The sequence below is a fragment of the Carassius carassius genome, chromosome 20 (assembly GCF_963082965.1).
Source record: "Carassius carassius chromosome 20, fCarCar2.1, whole genome shotgun sequence".
NCBI classification, from domain to species: Eukaryota; Metazoa; Chordata; class Actinopteri; order Cypriniformes; family Cyprinidae; genus Carassius; species Carassius carassius.
The window spans coordinates 10,190,505-10,204,709 of NC_081774.1; the positions used below are offsets into that span (position 1 = coordinate 10,190,505).

The 14,205-nt window shown below is 37.4% G+C and overlaps 1 protein-coding gene across 1 annotated transcript in view; it reads left to right on the top strand.

The window, feature by feature from the left end:
- Positions 1 to 14,205, top strand: part of LOC132096288 (insulin receptor-like) — a 53,135-nt gene that overhangs the window by 20,967 nt on the left and 17,963 nt on the right. The gene's annotated exons all lie outside the window — the stretch shown is intronic.

Consider the following 14,205-nt stretch of genomic DNA (forward strand, 5'->3'; position numbering starts at 1 on the left):
AAGTGATTTCTTAAGCCTCTTTAAATAGCCCTTCAGTAATATCAAGAAATGAATCACGCCATATTCAGCTGTAATCCATTGAAGTTATATGGGCTGTGCAGCTTTTTGTGGATTGACAAAATATGCATTCACCAGGTGGAGTTTTTGGCAGAAAGCCAAAACCACATTTTGAAGGTTTTCTCTTCCTACTTATGAGGTCACTAAGGTCTGGAAAAAGTTTGGGATCCTTCAACCACTTAAAAGACTCAATTATATGTCATTGCAAATTGTAAGTCTATGATTATTGATTATAATTGGCTGATAACAGCCTCTTTAATGGATCTGGTTAACTTTTTGAAGTTTCCACATATATTTTTGGCTCTTTCGAATGCTTGAGTTCTCACTGGGCTGATTATCAAGCTGATATACTCAAGTGGAGCCCCTGCTTTAGGGCTGAGACAGGCCCATTGAGTGCCAAAGGTCTTAACTCAGTCAAAAGCCTTACTGCTCAAGCCCTTCTCCTGGAATCCCAGACATCCAAAGCATTCATTAAACCTCAGCAGACAAGCATTTCTTCAGTATTTTTAACAGTTTTTCACTCAAAGCTCTCCTGTGAAGACGTCCCATTAGATCTTCTTCACATCCCCAGATCTGCTTTCACGCTGATGAATAGTTTGAACTAAATCATGGCAATCAGATTTGATTTGTGGAGCACACACGCGTGAAATATAAAACAAGATTCATCTTATTTTATCCGAGTAGTTTGCAGTGTTTTTATTTTGTGTAGCCCTCATATGAGCAGGTGCTTGGAAAATTTATAACTGAAGTATTTGCCTTTTTGTTATAATCCTTTTCCACAATAAATGTGGTAACTCTAGATCTACTAGGTCTGAAGAGGTCAAAGCCTGCAGAGAGAGGTATTTCTACACTGGGTCTGCAGTGCATACTATCCAAACATCGCTTGCAGTTGTCTCAAATTTTAGATTTGAGACACATTTCTCTACTGTCTAGTTCATTCAGTGATGCCAAAATAATGTTTTATTATTTTTTTTGTTATTTATAATATTTTTAACTGTTTTTCGTTAGCCATGAGCTCCCTATCACATGCCACTCTGCCTGTGTCCTCCTTAGGGCTGCTCCGATCGGCCGATCGTTAATGCGCATCTCGTCAGTAAAGCCAGTTCTCTAATCATCGGTAAATTCCATCAGGTGCATGATTTCACATAGAGCAGCTGTTACTACACAGAGCCGTTGTTAACTGAGAAGATGCGCAAATAAACGCTGAAAATGAACGTGGATTTGCGCATCTTCTCAGTTATGTGAAATTTGAAATCACGCACCTGATGGAATTTACCGCTGATTAGAGAACCGACTTTACTGACGAGATGCGCATAACAATCGGCCGATCGTGATCGGAGCAGCCCTAGCCTTTGTGTTAATTGTCTAGGAAAATCCACTGCTACTACCTCAGCTAAAAAATGCTTCCTAGATACATACAGAGTCTTCTGAAAACATACAAAAACTTTGGACAAGAAACCGACCACAATGTCACAATGTCGTTATTCACTGCAAATCTTCCCTTTCAGTGAGCCATTCACTGCTGTCAGTGAGTTGACTCATTGGTCTTTCTTCATTTATCATTCATGTGCACTGTATCAGCTGATTCATTGAAAAGATTCATCTCAAAAGAATGATTTGTTTTTCAGATGAAATCACTACTTCTCTTATGAATGATTTGTATTAGCATGCCAAGGAGACTAGTGCGAATGCCAAGATCTTCAGTGGATTGAATCAAAAGAATTAAGTCAAGTAATTAATTCATAATGAATTCAGTCTGTTTCCACACAAAGGTATTGTATGACTTCAGAAGAATTGGAATATGCTTAAGAAGTTCAGATGTTTCCAGCAGTGACAGTATCTTTTCCTTGACTATTTCAGTTGTGTAAGTATCTGTGAAGCAACCTTTGCAGATCCACCCAACTCCTATTAATGTAGTACAGACCGAGGAGATGGTGCTGTTGTGTCAGTAGCTGTAGGGGTGTTTTGTCCAGACTGATCCTTAAGCTTTAGTTTGGGGCGTGGTAGTCAAAGTTGATCTGACATTCCTCTTTGCTGTTAGAAGAGAGAGCTGTCTTGCATACAGTCATTAAATGGATAGTTGACCTAAAAATTAATGTTCTGTCATCATTTTACTCACCCATGTGTCATTCCAAACCTGTATGACTTTCTTTGCTCTGCTAAACATAGGACATGGTATTTAGATGAACACTGGGGTTTAAAACAACCTTTATTAAATCTAGAACCATAAAAAAGTATTTTGTTAAAAAAGAAAATTAAACATGAACTGAAACCAAGCACAAACATATTTATTAAACATTATTTTCAGCTTGTTGCCAAAGAAACATTTGATTTTAATATAGTAGAACAGCGTACTAAGTTAACTAAAACTAAAATGAAATAAAAAATTCATAAAAATTAGAAATAGAAAAATAATTTAAACACCAACCAAAATTACCAAAACTTATAGGTAATAGATATATATTTAAAAACATTAAAAGGGGTCATATGATGCTTTTTTTTAAAGATCATTATTTTGTGTATTTGGTGTAACAGACATGTTGACATGCTTTAATGTTCAAAAAACACATTATTTTTCAAATACTGTACATTATTGTAGATCCTCTATGCCCCGCCTCTCTCAAACGTGTAGTTTTCTACAAAGTCCCTCCTTCTGACAAGTGCAGTCGGCTCTGATTAGCCAAATGACACCGAAAGCACTCATCGGAAATGTACTCACTCACTCACTCACATACATACATACATGCATACATGCATACATGCATACATGCATACATACATACATACATACATACATACATACATACATATATATATATATATATATATATACACACACACACACACACACACACACACACACACACACACACACACAACGCGCAAAACTCTTCATTTGAAAAGTCAATAGCAAATACTTTAATAATAAAACATTCTTACAGTAACTGATTCAGAAGCGCCAGATTGTCGCAGCAAAGTCAGAATTGCAATGGCAGAGACTTAACTTTAATAAAGAATATCTTTTTGGATTTGAGACTTTAGTCTTTGAAACTTTACAGATCTTCTTATAACACATCATCTGACCCCTTTAAAAAAATCTAATAGTATCTCAGTGCTGCTAAAATAACTTTATTGACTGTATGGACCGAGCCATTTTATTATCTTTTGTGCTTCACAGAAGAAAAGGTCATACAGGCTTAGAATTATGTGAGGTTGAGGAAATTATGACAGTTTTCATTTTTGGGTGAGTCATCCCTTCAAGTCTTTTCATTTTAAATAATTTCATGTTCGTTACGGTCTCAAAAAAATATTTTAACACAATGTAGGAGACACAAATTTCCTACGTAGGTGTTTTTTATTTGCATGATGCCTCGCATCATTCATCAACACATTAGTGCGGTTGATATGGCACTGTTTGTGATCTGGATCTTAAGGTCTAATTTAGATATCTTGCCTGTCATTGGAATACTCGGCCGGGTGGCAATGAAAAACAAAACGTGAGCGAGTACAATCGTGATGTTGGAGTGTTTTTCCTCCATTACGGGTGGCTGGTTGCCTAATGAAAGTGTTTACAGCATCTGTCTGTACTCTACTGCTAGTATCCACTGTTTTACCACCTGCAGTGTGTCACATAGTGCTGTCACCTCTCTGAAACCACCATTAACCCCAAAACACAGACACTAATTAATAGCTGTCCTTGTAGCATCTCATTAATCCATCGTCTTCTCACAGTCCTCACCCAATCGTAGAACAAGCGCACATCTTTGATGCGTTAGGACCTCTTGGCCACACACGTTCTCATCAAAGCGCAGCATCCTATCAGACTAAACTGGTTAAAAGGACCCAAATGCACGTGATGAGGCCAAGAGAACAGACTGACTGACAGCTATTGAGCCAAATGTCCACTCTGTGACGCAGGTACACTCATTATAAGATTATTTAGTTGTTTTATCAGTTTCACTGGGACGATTGTTTCTTAAAACGTCTGATGTTCTAAATGGCTTGTTCCTCTTGCCTATTTAGGAATCATTGTGTGAATCTGATGTGTAAGTATATCTGCAGTATCATAAGTATATTATGTGCATACTGTCACAAATGAAGTATGTTCTTTTTGTGCATTGATGGAAAATGCAGCCATTGAATTCAGTTCAAAATGAAAAGATTTCTTTGCTGTCAGTGGGCACACAAATGCCCACAAGAACAAGGCTATCAAGGGCATTCAGAGACTTGAGCATTGTTTTGGCTCTGTGCTTAAAATTGTTGTCTTACTAAATCTCCTCTCTAGTGTGAAGCTGTGTGAGGCTGAGCCAGTCTCTCAGTCCTGGCTTAAAGACTTGATTGTCCTTCTAAGATGTTTTTCTGGCTTTAAGCAGTAACTCGGGAGCTCTGAGGGGCCATTGGGTGCTTCCTCACCTCTCTGACTTTGCGCCTCAGAGTCTTGAATGTTAACTTTATATTCTTTTCAAAGGCAGAGTTCATGGTTTTGGTTTTGCCCTGTCATGAACTGAGACACCTATTGTAGTCACATGCTTTTCTAAATGGCCTGAAATGGGGTATAATAAAGGGGTTTACATTTCTTTAATTATTTAATCACCTTCATGATTTTCATTTTTCCTGCTAAAGTTTTTTTTTCTAAATAATTATGCAGCACTGAATTTTTTTTTGATGGGAAAGGAAATCAAATTAATCCACTCTGAAGTAACTTCATAACCAGAAAATTTTGGAAAAAATGAAGGCCTCTGAATGCAGGTGCATATGTATTAGACCATCAGTCTTACAATATTTATTACTTACATAGGGTCATCCAAACTACTGTAATTCCTCTTTACTGTTTTGATGAAGCATTTAAATGACTCTATGACAGGCTGGGAAATATTACAGTAGAAGTAGTACAGAACATCCTGCTAGTTTATGATAAAACAACGCCTTACTTTGGAATTGTGTGTTATTTGGACAGGAGGTGTTCATAAGTCTCGAGTTGCTTGGGCAGAGAGACCCGTTAAGTAAAGAATTAGACTTGTCTTCACATTTGAGGTGTAGTTTGAGCAGTGCATTTAGGTGTATGTGTGCAGGTTAACCTTCTGCAATTCAGCTAGGAAAATAAGACATTCCTAATGGTCAACAGCACAAGCACATAACTGACTGGGAATTTTTAAAATGGACCGAAATAGGAAGAGTAAACAATATGATTTCTTCTTTCAGATGAATCCAGTCAGAGTTATATAAAAAAATGTCCTGACTATTCCAAGCTCTATCATTGCAGTCAACAGGTGTTTCCATTGAGCAGTCCACAAGACGTCCAATAAAGCTCGTGCATCCATAATAAACCATGCCTCACATGGCTCCCGGGAATAAAGCCCTCCTATAGCGAATCCATGCGTTTTCACAAGAAAAATGTCCATATTTCAAAGGTAATAAACACTTTTCTCTCACTTTTAAGGTGTTCCAGTGGATTCACTAAAATGGTGTTAACTTTTACTACGTATTAAAGACCAGAACATAATAAATTATAAAACTTGATCAATTTATTTTTTAAATGAATACTTTTGATTTGGGCCAGTGATTGAGAATACCCTATCAACTAGATATTGAAGACCTTGCAGGTCCCCAGCATCTTTTGCGCAGACAAGCACTCCTTATGTTTACTGCAGAGAATCTTTTTCTGTGTACTGCATCCAGGTCATTTTGCTAGGATCTTGCCATTGGTTCTACCCCAACTTTCCCCTGAGATCCCTACTCTTTCCAAGAAATCCTTTCATCCATTATCCTCGAGAAATGACCCTTGAAAATTGTCTGACAAGTGCACAAAGCTGAGTTTAATTTCATAAACTGCTGTCATCAATTATGTGCATGTTGAAAAAGAAAAGACGTGACTGAATACACATGAAGGTTTGTGTGTGATTGTATTGGTCTTAGCACTGAATATTTGGGCTTCTCTGAGGAGAATCTGTATCTCATGGCCTTTGACCCAGTTTGAAGACCAATAATTTCGAGAGATAGCTTGTTTGTTTTTCCTCTTGCAGTTGTTAAGGTGTCTGTCTGTCTGGCTTTAATCTTTTCATGGGTGTTTATATGCATTGCTTGTGTAGGACATTTTGAATCATGGTTACCCTACATTTCCTAACCAAATCTGTAGGTTCTGCATAAGGCATAAAATCGTTTTTACACAAGGCAAATGTCTCGGGTGCTAATTATATACTATAATATGTGTTAGTGTGAATTACTGTGTATTTGCGGTGACAGAGCAGATTGTGAGAGTGTTTGTCACTTGCCGACGTGTCATATGTCGGCTGTCATAAAAACAATAGTTGAACTCTCTAGTGCTGCCTTTCCTTTCTGCGGTACAGTTGTGTGTTTATAGACCGAGCTGTATGTGATCTATGTCCAGCGAGGATGTTTCTTTTGCTAGGGCCAGATTCTGTGTCTCGGCGCCAAAGGTAAATACTTGCTTCCTTTCACACACCTCTCATCTCTTTAATGCTCTTTCCTTTCTCTGTCTCTTTCTCACACACTCATGCATTGCATATCCTTAATGGAAGTTGATCTTCCCATCTCAGGTGTTTGCACACAGGTGTAGATGAAATTTCTGCTCGGGCTGGACTGGGTTGCACTGCTGCTAAGCGTACGAGCACAGCTTGCGGTTTCTGATAAATGAGTCACATGTGGCCACCCACCCTGATGTTGAAATGTGACCCAGATCCAGCAGATAGACGCCCAGAACATGAATGACTGAAAGCTAATGAGCAATGAATGACTCCCTCTGTACTAACTTAGGTCTTCACATGTAGAGAAGGAACATTGGAGATATTACATTTTTATATTGCTTGGCATGGCTTTATTTATTTTTATTAATTTTCCTTTTTTTTTTTTTTTTAGCCTTTCAATAATATTAAATATTATGTATATCACTATTTCTGTATTTCCATGAAAAGGCTTAAATGGGTGTTTTGTTTTTTTGTTTGTTTGATTTTTCAATCAGAGGATCATCATTTTGACCAAAACAGACAATTTGTTCTGATTTGGTGCTCAAGAAACATCTTCTTATTATCAGTGTTGAACATCTTTATGGAAACTGAGATACATTTTTTTCAGGATTCCTAAATGAAAAGAAACCGCATTTATTTGAAATAGAAATCTTTTGTAACATTATAAATAGTAGTCGACCGATATAGGTTTTTTTTGGAAAAGCAGGATTGCTGATATAAAGCCGATATAATTGTATTTATTTTTATTTTTAGTCAAGGAATTCGAAACCATTTGAAAATGGATAAAAATTTCATTAAATATTCAGCATTTTTTCTTACATTTGTAAATTCCATATTTGCAGAATGCTGACGGCAAACGAGAAAGCATTATAATGTTTGCCTTTCTATTATTAATAATATAAAAGCGATCGTTATAATACTTTTTTTTATACATTTTAATTTCTTAATTAGAATTTAACCGTTCTATCTGATTATTAGACACTTCTATCGGTATTAGACAAGACTGTTAATATCGACAGCAAATAAGAGGGAGAGTGTAAACACTATGTGCACAGGCGTTGCTGTTCTCAGCGTTGTCAAAATAAAAGTCCCGCGTCAAACTCATCGGCAAAACAGGAGAAACTAAGCGGCCGATACTGGTATTTGAATAATACCGGCTGACATATCAACCTTGGCGATATAACAGTCGATCCCAATTATAAATGTCCTTACTGTCACTTTTGATCAGTTTAATGCATCCTTGCTGAATAAAAGTATTATTTAATATTGAGTATATAAAAAAAATTGTATATAATATATAGTGAATATTTGAGATATTAGCTAGACATACAATGCTAGGCTGTTTTGGTTGTATTTTAAGTAAGATGACTCTGTGAAGTAACAGCACACTTCTCCTCAATAGTCCGTGCTATTTAAGGTATCAAACATGCACTATTTAGCAAGAACAACAGCAACTCTTCAGACTGCAGGAGTTCCCAGCATGCTTTGCCGGCGGCTCCATCAGACATCTTTCCGCTACAAAAAAACACGTTTTTCTAACTATTGTAGCAGTGTTTTCCCCTCCCCTTGTCTTTCTGCCCAAGATTTCGGACACGTGAGCCATGAAGGGTTAATACACGGTGGCTCTGCCTCACAGACAGTACAGGCCATTGAATGGCTACCTACAGCCAGTAAACACATTGGTTAAGGTTGAGGGTGGGTCTTCGGCTGGGACTGTTAAATGGACTGAACTCTCTGGATCAGGAGTCGCCACCGTGCACACCATGTGTCTGTTAACCGGGAGAGCGAGGGAGGGAGGGAGAGGAAATAGGGGCAGAGGCGGTAGGGTTTTTCAAAGAATAGATAATAATGAATTTTCACGAAAGCCATTTGAGTCAGCAAGATTGTTTTTTTTTCTTAATTTAATGTGCTTTCAATTAACACAATCTTTGTTACTTGCTTTTTTTTTTTTTTTTTTTTTTTTTTTTTTTTTTTTTAGCACCTCCATTGTTGTCACATGTGCACGCACACACACACACACACGCTTCCCCTCCTTTTCGCGGCAGGCGGTGAGGTGGCCCTCCCTGGATTGTCGTGTATAAGGGACAGAGGGTAATGTTGTTTTGCTCTTGAGTTGGCTGACCTGGTGTCACCTGACATTTGAAGTGAATAACAGCTATAAACTCGCCAGACTTGTTTTATACCTTAACATGTAATAAAAATGTATGTATGTGTGTGTGTGAGAAAGGCAGCTCCGTTTTATACCTTTTCAGTATTTTTTGAAATATGTTTTGAGGAGCTTAGTGGAAAAACTGAGAATTGTTTTGAACTTTCATATGAATCAATTTTAGCTGCTCGGATTACTGCCAACATTCTCACTTTTCATGACAACTTTTCCTCTGGTTTTCATTCTTTTTTTTTTTCTTGTATTTTCAGCACTCTCTATTTCACCAAAGCACTACATAAATGCACCTTTTTTTTTACCAGGCGTTTCATGATTCCTGGGTTTGTCAGAGCTTGTCGAGAGCATTTGGAAATTTCAGAGAAGCCTCCAAGCATTTCTGAAAGCTTAGTTTTGTTTGCCTGAATCACAGAATGCTTGTCGGAGGTTTTAGCATGGTGTTAAAAGTCAGTTCAATGCTTTATTATTATACACAAGGCAGGTCTGGAGATTTCTGATCCCTCATTTTGTCGTTGTTGTCATGGAAACAGAGGTGATTGCTGGCCTTTCTTTATGAACTAAACCAACTCCAGGATCATGTTTGAATGAGTTGTGGTGTTAACATCACCGGCGAGAGCTAATAATCCATTAGGACACACACATTTCTTCTGTGGCTTGTTCTTTGTCCTCTTGGTGTCTTAATGCGATTCATTATTATGTCCTTTTCTTTGTGCTCAGCTCTAATGGTGTGTGTGTTTGTGTGTGCATTAGGTTTGTGCTGATACAATCACATATCGAGATCAGTGATGTAATGCATCTATTATTCAAATTGCAATTCATACACCACTGTATAAAGGTTTGGTGAGGTTTTTTTTTTTTTAAAGGAATCTCTTATACTCATAAAAGCCTGCATTTATTTAATCAAAAATACAGTAAAACAGTAATATTTTGAATTATTATGTGAACTGTTTTCTATTTTAACAGTTAAAAATTAAGTTAAAAATGAAAAATACATTTTAAAAGCTTTTTAAATAATTTAAGTGTACTTTTATTTGTTGGTTAGACCACTTTTTTTAATATAGTCATTTAATAAAACATTTCAATTAAAATTTAAAGTCACTACTTTATAAAAGTTAGGGGTTAGGGTTAAGGTTAGGTAATTGTTTAGTGCGAAAGACTTGTCCCTGAAAAGATTTTAGATTTATTTAATTAGTTTTATTATATGTTAATTTAAAAAGTCTTGTATATTTTTATTTACTGTATTTCGGGATTTGTTGGGATTCATTTTGTGTTTTTCCAGTTTGGTTATTGCTTGAGGAAGCTTTGGATGCTGACATGGCAATACAAATAAATAACCACTACAGTCTTGGTCAAAAGTTTTGAGAATTACTTAAATAATGGAAATTGGAAAAGTTGCTGCTTAAGTTTTTATAATAGCAATTTGCATATACTCCAGAATGTTATGAAGAGTGATCAGATGAATTGCATAGTCCTTCTTTGCCATGAAAATTAACTTAATCCCAAAAAAACCTTTCCACTGCATTTCATTGCTGTCATTAAAGGACCTGCTGAGATCATTTCAGTAATCGTCTTGTGAACTCAGGTGAGAATGTTGACGAGCACAAGGCTGGAGATCATTATGTCAGGCTGATTGGGTTAGAATGGCAGACTTTACATGTTAAAAGGAGGGTGATGCTTGAAATCATTGTTCTTCCATTGTTAACCATGGTGACCTGCAAAGAAACGCGTGCAGCCATCATTGTGTTGCATAAAAATGGCTTCACAGGCAAGGATATTGTGGCTACTAAGATTGCACCTAAATCAACAATTTATAGGATCATCAAGAACTTCAAGGAAAGAGGTTCAATTCTTGTAAAGAAGGCTTCAGGGCGTCCAAGAAAGTCCAGCAAGCGCCAGGATCGTCTCCTAAAGAGGATTCAGCTGCGGGATCGGAGTGCCACCAGTGCAGAGCTTGCTCAGGAATGGCAGCAGGCAGGTGTGAGCACATCTGCACGCACAGAGAGGCCAAGACTTTTGGAAGATGGCCTGGTGTCAAGAAGGGCAGCAAAGAAGCCACTTCTCTCCAAAAAAACATCAGGGACCGATTGATCTTCTGCAGAAAGTATAGTGAATGAACTGCTGAGGACTGGGGCAAAGTCATATTCTCCGATGAAGCCCCTTTCCGATTGTTTGGGGCATCTGGAAAAAGGCTTGTCCGGAGAAGAAAAGGTGAGCGCTACCATCAGTCCTGTGTCATGCCAACACTAAAGCATCCTGACACCATTCATGTGTGGGGTTGCTTCTCATCCAAGGGAGTGGGCTCACTCACAATTCTGCCCAAAAACACAGCCATGAATAAAGAATGGTACCAAAACACCCTCCAACAGCAACTTCTTCCAACAATCCAACAACAGTTTGGTGAAGAACAATGTATTTTCCAGCACAATGGAGCACCGTGCCATAAGGCAAAAGTGATAACTAAGTGGCTCAGGGTCCAGAATGTAGAAATTTTGGGTCCATGGCCTGGAAACTCCCCAGATCTTAATCCCATTGAGAACTTGTGGTCAATCCTCAAGAGGCGGGTGGACAAACAAAAACCCACTAATTCTGACAAACTCCAAGAAGTGATTATGAAAGAATGGGTTTCTATCAGTCCTGAAAAAGAAGGGCCAACACTGCAAATACTGACTCTTTGCATAATTGTCATGTAAAAGCCTTTGAAACGTATGAAGTGCTTGTAATTATATTTCAGTACATCACAGAAACAACTGAAACAAAGATCTAAAAGCAGTTTAGCAGCAAACTTTTTGAAAACTAATATTTTTGTAATTCTTAAAACTTTTGGCCGCGACTGTTCTACTTAAAACTGTTAAAGCCACAAAGAATACAAGAGTACATTTCTAGGAACTAATTTCTAGTAACACTTACATAAGAATCCCACATCCAGCAACAAAACTCTTGTGTGTGTTTGTGAGATGGAGGTTGTGTGCGTGTTCAAACACATGCGCAAACGTGTTCATATGTATGTTTGAGGGCAGCAGTGCATGCTCCAGCTAACCATGCGTGGTTTATTTTTAACAGGCTGTCTCAGACACAAGCTTGCGGGTCACGTTGTTAGAAAGAGGCCAGTAAAGTCACATAGAGGGATTCCAGATGAATCTATAGCCTAGATCACTGGATTCTCTTCCATCCACTTTATATAGCGACCTCAGTGACCCTCCAGAATTTATCTTTAGGGTTTTTCCTATCTTTCTTTCCTGCTCCTATGCCATACGTGGCCTCTCTTACCTCTGTCGTTTTGGTGTGGGGGGGTGAAGAAATATGTAAACACTGACTTCTGTGGGAGAGAAGGACTTACAACAAGACTATTGTCAAGCAACTGGCAGCAGTGTGCTGCTCTGTGTAGTGTGTGTTTATGGGGTTGTGTGTGTGTAGGACGGAAAGAAAGAGCACATAATAGGCAGAGGAATGCGGTTGCACCATTTTAGGAGCTGCTTATCAGAGTAGGCCATTTTGTCATTGTTTTAATATTGACAGTTGTAATGTGACGTTACAGCAAGATAGGACATGACTGTAGATTTACTGAGAAAATACTTAAGGTTATACTACAGGTGAGTTATTGACAGCATCTATGAATTTCCACAGAAAATAAGGAATTAAATGGAAGGAAAAATCTAACGCTTTTATAGTTTTTCCATTTACATTGGAAGTCTAACAAGTTTTATTAACACACTGTTTCTAAAGTATACACTTATTCCAACTGACAGTTTTGTCATACATTCAGCATTTAAGTTAACACTACCATATCTTCCATTGGTTCGACAGTCTGATAGTCCAGCTTCAAACTCATGGCGTAAGTTAAGCCAGTGTTTTTGTGTCAAGCTGATCGGGGTTTAAACAACCAGAATAATGTTTTGATTATGCATGGGCCGATTACCGGTTTCAAGGTATACCACAATTTGAAAATTTCACTGTTCCAAAACCATTAATATTTCCATTATACCCTTCCTGCGGTATGCGCTGTTTTCCATTTCTCCTCAAAGACTGAAAGAGTAGGAATCCCTCCGGCTGAGTGCAGTTTAGAGAGTAACACTGACCCCTCCTCCTCTTGTTAGTGTGAGCGAGCGGTCAGTCACGTGTGTTTAGGATGACTGAACTTAAGGCCCGGGTACACTTCACATTCAGCGTTCCTTTCCGTCTCGCACAGAGCCGCGTCCGCACAGCTTTCAAAAGTTTATACTAACCATAGATGAGCGTTGATGGATGAGCTCGACACATGCGCAGTACGACGGGCCCTCTTGATGACGAAAATAACGTAATGCAGATGGTGTGCGGACGGCCGAAATATACTTTGGCCCTTACGCGATCAGCAACCGGCCGTTTTTTGCCTTATTGCAACTCTCTGTTCTGGAGTTGCACAAACTGCGTTGCAAAGCAATCATTTTCCAAAATGTAATTTATGTGAAAATATGAAGTCTGTAAATGCCGTTAACACAGGCCAGAGACACTGAAGATGGACGCACAGAGAAAAATACTGTAGCAGGCAGATTACTCACTGTTCCGTATGCGCGAACTATTGGAAGAAAATAATCAATATTGATTTGGGGGGTTTCTATGAATGTGTTTCTAAGGGAAGCTGACTGTCTTTTGAAAGGTTTACATGGTATAATTTCACAAAGCTGTTTTTGCTTCAAAATGGGGATATTAAATCAAGTTAAGTGTATGATTATTATTATATAACTTAATGGTATGAAATTATAAATATGTATATTAATTATTATGTAACTAAAATTAAATAACTGTAATTACAGATTTTGGTTAAATATACAGAAGTCAATCTTTATTTTATTTTTAGTAAACAAAGAAAAAATAAACTAATTCTACTTTATCTAATATTCTGTATGTTGCTCAAAAACAAAATATATTGTGTTTAGCGTGAAAAAAGTTTTTTTTTTATGCAGTCATTTAAAAATAACACATTTCAGAGCTGTAACAACAATACAGTGATACCGTGAAACCGTGATAGTTTTGCTTAAGGTTATCATATTTCATTCTGCATAAAAAATAAATAATACTTCGTCTTTACACATTTAGCATGAAAATACATTGAAAAAGATGTGATCATGTAGGTCCAACTAGAAAAGTAGTCTTTCCCCATAAGGAACAATTTAGTCAGTTTTACAGAAAAAAACATAAACATTGCGCTGAATAATTCATGTGCTTATTAATTTTTTTTTGACACGGTTTGAAGTTATGGTTTTGAAGAATCTGTGTCCTTTTTTGCCTACTAGGGTTCCATGTAAATGTGTTTTCTGTTCTTTTATAAACTGACGTCAACATTATTTTATGTGGTAATCAACAACAGACCACAGATGCTGTCCAATATTAAGTTGTAAAATAGGAATACTGCTTGACCCTGTCGAATTACACATTTAAATGTGTATCAGTATGCTTGCAGTCATTTTTTTCTTTGCATATTTTAAATTGAGTAAATTTCTGAAAAAGTAAGTGAAATTGAATAAG